At 40.6% G+C, this 5,236-nt stretch overlaps 1 pseudogene; it reads left to right on the plus strand.

The window, feature by feature from the left end:
* Window positions 1-2,947: 2,947 nt before the first annotated feature.
* On the plus strand, window positions 2,948-3,551 carry LOC120870993 (annotated as a pseudogene).
* Window positions 3,552-5,236: the final 1,685 nt, after the last annotated feature.

A 5,236-nucleotide genomic window follows, 5' to 3' on the forward strand; every position in this document is an offset into this window, starting at 1 on the left:
CTATTTCCTCTCACACTCTGGAACTCCCCAAGGAAGCCCCAGTGGCCTTTGCAAGCAAAAACTCCAGGGATTCATCTTCCTGTTGCAGTATTCCCATGCTACAGAACCCATATGGGTCTTGGACCTCTCACTCCTTTGGGTGAACCTCTGTAGTATAATTTTTCTCCTCTTTGTGGTCAGTCCACTTGAAGGTATTGGACTTGACTATATTGCAACTCTGTCCCTCCTACCCATCTTATTGTGATTTATTTTTTAATAGCTTTAGTTGTGAAGGATCTTTTCTAGTAGTTCTGGTCTTTCTTCATTGATGGCTGTTTTCCACATTATTGTGAATTTGATATGCTTATAAGAGAGAGTGAGCTCAGGGTCTTTCTACTATTCTATCTTGCCAACTATTAATTGAATTTAATATTTAAGAATTAATAATCACAGTTAATAATTTCAGCATAAAATTTAAACCAGCCTTCTTTTGGAAGCAATCTATCCAACAAATTACAACAGAAAAATAATGACTCCTATTTCCCTCACTGCATTCTCACTATGTAAATGTATTCAGACTGAAGAAACAAAGCAATTTATGTAGTTGAATTTGCAGGGAGAAGGTGCAACAGTGCCTAAAGCCATAATTTGTAACAGCATACTGAAAAATATTCATCAACCACAGATGGAGCTCAAATTATCTGCATTACAAAACTGGGAATACCTGTAAGTTAGAGGTAGTTCAGAAGGTAATAAAGGCAGTTGACAGATTCTTCACCAAATGTTCCTTCTGGAGACCTGTCTACTCCCTTCAAAGGGAAAATCATCCTATTGCTAGATTTGGCATGTTGCTTCAGAGACAGCCTTCTGGTGCATTTGCTTGTACTGATAGTAATTTAAAAGTGACCACACATTTTCCAGAGCAATATAGGTTTGCTTACAATGCTATTTATGATCCAATATAGATTTTCCTTTTTTCTCTAAGTGCTAAAGGAGAATAAAAGTCCATGGATAAAAAATTTGTTCACTTTTTGTTGGTTTACATTGAAGAGTTTTTGTTTGGAAAATATGCAAAAACCCATTTACAGATTTAAACTGAAAGAGTAATATAAGCCTAATACATCATTTTTAAAGTATAATTATTACATATCAATGAAAAATTAATTTAAAAATAATGAGATCTTATCTACTAATGAAAGCTCTAGCCAGGACATACTGGTAAAAATGATAAAGAAGGGATTATATTTATACTACTTTTTCATAACCATAACAGTATAGGTTATCTTTTCATCTCAAATCTTTAGAAAATTTATGGTGAATTTAAAGCAGATAAACATTTATATATATATATTAATATATTTATATATATATAATATATATTAATATATAAATGAATATACAGTTGACTCTAAAATAACATAGGTTTGAACTGCATGGGTCCACTGGTATATGATTTTTCAAAATCATAAATGCTACAGTACTACACAATCTGTAGTGGTTTGTATACATGTATGTGGTATCACAGATGCAGAGGAATTGCATATATGAAGGGTTGACTATAAGTTATACACACAGACTTTCAACTGTGAGGAGAGTCAGTTCCTCTAACCTCTACATGACTCTTGAACAAGAGTCAACCATGTTAAATGAACCAATTAATAAATACATGAAATACAGATAGATGATCTCAAAGAATGAGAATAGAAGATAAGTGAAAAACAAGAGATTAAATATCCTTAAGACTATCTTTAAAAAAAAAAAGATCTCTAAGTGTGATTACTGGAACAATAGTATAAGTACCAATTGGAAAACTGCTAGGAATGCAAATTTTGAGGATCCTCACCAAACCTGCTGAATCTAGAACTCCAAGTTTGTGAATCTATAATCTGTGTTTTAACATGTGTTCATGGGTTTGTGGTGCATGATAAAGCTAAAGAAGCATTTTCTTAAGATCACCATCTGTGGATCCTAATATTCCTTATATGAAGTAAAATTCCTGATTCCTCATGAAAATCCTGTCCTTGCAAAAACTTTAAATCTCCATTTTCCTCTATCACTTCTTTGTGCCTTTCTGACATCAGTCATCATGCTTGTATCCAACTCATTAACAGCTGAATATGCCTAATAAATTACCTACAGACATGAAGATTGATCTCACTTTATACCCACAGCCACATTAAGGTCAAGTGGGTTTTTAGTGCTGCTTCAAAATCTTATGTCATAACCCAGACAATTCACTCTTCTATTCCCTTAGACTATCCCATGCCTTCTCCTCATTCCACTTCAGATCTCTTCTCTCAATCTCATTCAAATTGGATAACCATGCTTCCTATTTATCGGGAAAACAGAAAATATCAGAATAGTATTTGCACTTGAGAGACCATCATTTTTAACAACTTGCATCCTATCCTGCTCATTTACTCTGCTGTCTCTACTGTCCCAGTGAAAGTTCTAGGTGTGCCTCTATTAAGGAAGGAGTCACATCTTCTCTTATCTCATCAAGGGCAGAAGTATTAAAAAAAAAAATGAAGAAGCAACCTTTTCTTGCTTCGTTTTATTTTCCTCTTTACAGAGCATTTTTATAAGCACATAAACACCTTTTTTTTTCCATTAAAAAAATCCTCTCGACCCACAAGATTTGTTACTACGTCCTCAAATCTTTATTGTCATCTTTTCTCTCTTTGTTTTCTGCTCCAGTCTCATTATCTCTTTCGTGGTTCCTCAAGTACGCCAGGCATGCGCCCTGTGTGCTAAGCCACTTCACTCATGCCTGACTCTTTGCAACTCTATGGACCATAGCTGCCAGTCTCTGTCCATGGGATTCTCCAGGGAAGAATACTGGAGTGGAACTTCAGATCGCAGTCAGAAAAGGTGGGAGCCGACTTGGACAAAGCTACTCTGCTGATCTGACAAGACTCAGTTGCCGGCTCGGCCCCAGCTCTGGCCTCAGCAGCGACCCTATGAGGCGATGGCTAAGGTGTCAGTATTGAGCATGATGGTACTGGAAAATCCGAGCCTTTTCCATAGCCCTTTCTGGTTCGAGATCAGCTTCAAGTGCAATGAGGCCCTGGCAGACTACCTGGAGTGGAAGATCGTTTATACTGGCTCAGCTGAAAGCGAGTTTGATCAAATCCTAGACTCTGCTGGTCGGCCCTGTCCCGGCAGGGAGACACATGTTCATCTTTCAGGCGTATGCCGCTAATCCATTCCTCATCCTCCAGACGGATGCCCTGGGAGTGACCATGGTCCTCATCACCTGCAGCGACCACAGACAGGAGTTCATCTGAGTCAGCGACAACGTCGACAATGGGTACCTCAGCAGCTCGCTGTGTGAGAACCTGCCCCCAAAGTCACACTTCTCTCAGCTCCAGTGGAACATCTTGGCCTCAAATCCCCAGGTGAATTGCTTCCACATCAACTGGGACAACAACACCAACAGGTTGGAAGTCATAGAGAACCAGGACCCCACCCTGGGCTGCTGTCTCCCCCTCAGCTGCACTGGTATCGAGGGCTTGGGTCTCCCTGGCTGCAAAATGGGCCTCCTCCATCAGAACTCTATGGACTTCATCTAACTGTTGGACTCCAGGCCCTACCTGGGCCCAGCTGGGACCACAGCCAGTCTCCTGGCACATCTGGAGGGACAGCCAGGCCTCCTGGAGAGTCTCGGGGAGGCCATGTGGAGGACTTTGGGGGCATGAGCTATCCAGACCAGTCAAAACCTGGACCCCAGGAAGAAAGGGGCTTCTGGTTTCTTCTAGCCTTGGCCCAGAGGATAATTTCCCCTCTACTGCCCAGGCCTGAAAGAAGCAAGTACTCAGCTCTTAATTCTTTCTCTCTTGTGTCCTTTCTGTCTTCCACACACACTATAAACCCCATCTGTGGGCCATTGTGTCACCATCATCCAGGGAGTGCCATTAACCCAAAACTCTTCTAATAGACCACTCAGGCCTGACTTGAAGCTTTCTTGGTTAATACCTGGCAAGGCTCCGACCCTGTTGGGCCAAATGTTCTGACATTCACTTCCTTTCCCAACCATCTGAGCAGATCCACCCAGCTTTCTGGAGTCCCAGGCCAGGGGTCTTGGTAGAAGATGGACTCAGACATACTTTCTTGTCCTTTTGCTAGGGTGATTTTTAGGTCTTTTCAATTCAGTAGCACTCTGGAAAACTCTATTCCCATAAAGGTGGTCAGCAGGATACTGAGTAAAGATGGTTGACTCTCCTTTGAGTCACAACCATCTTCCTCTTACCTCCCAACTGGATCTGGCTTTCCCTGGAGGCTGCTCCTTAGAGACAATGGCATTTTGAAGGGGCCTGCTGTTATTAGTCTGTCTCAATATAGGTTTCAGGACCTTTCTGCTTCTGGCTGCCTTGATCTGAGCTCTGCCAAAACCTCTTGTTCTCAGGTCACAGTGCAGACCAGGGAAGTAATAGGGACTTTCCTCCCCTGCCATGCTCCCCACCCTCAAGCCCATCCCCTCACTGCTATGTGGATGTTGTTGTGATTGCACTTTGTATATTAAAAGGTTTTTATATTAAATGTTTGAAAGTGAAAGTGAGTCGCTCAGTCATGTCCGACTCTTTGACTGAGGAGCCTGGTAGGCTACAGTCCATGGGATTTTCCTGGCAAAAATACTGAAGTGGGTTGCCATTTCCTTCTCCAATAAAATGATGGTTGATCTAAAAATAAAAAGCACTTAAACTAAACTCTTTTCTGCTAAAAAAAATAAAATAAAATAAAAAGAATACTGGAGTGGGTTGTGATGCCCTCCTCCTAAGAATTTTTTCTCAGAGCAGTCTTCTTTGCCTGGAATTTTCTTTCCCCAAACAGTTGTTTGGTAGACTCTCTCATCTCTTCAAGGCTCACTTTATCTGTGAAACCAACTAGAATAAACCTACTTAATAGTGTACCATCATTCTGAGACCTAGTATTCCTGCATCTCTTATTTTTACAAATTTTCCTTGATTCTACAGCACGTAGCAGAAATAGATGTTTTTCTAGTACTCTTGCTTTGTTGATGATCCAGTGGATGTTGGCAATTTGATCTCTGGTTCCTCTGCTTTTTCTAAAACCAGCTTGAACATCTGGAGGTTCACGATGCATGTATTGCTGAAGCCTGGCTTGGAGAATTTTGAGCATTACTTTACTAGCATGTGAGATGAGTGCAATTGTGCGGTAGTTTGAGCATTCTTTGGAATTACCTTTCTTTGGGATTGAAATGAAAACTGACATTTTTCAGTCCTGTGGCCACTGCTAA

The sequence above is a fragment of the Oryx dammah genome, unplaced genomic scaffold (genome assembly GCF_014754425.2).
Source record: "Oryx dammah isolate SB20612 unplaced genomic scaffold, SCBI_Odam_1.1 HiC_scaffold_12, whole genome shotgun sequence".
NCBI classification, from domain to species: Eukaryota; Metazoa; Chordata; class Mammalia; order Artiodactyla; family Bovidae; genus Oryx; species Oryx dammah.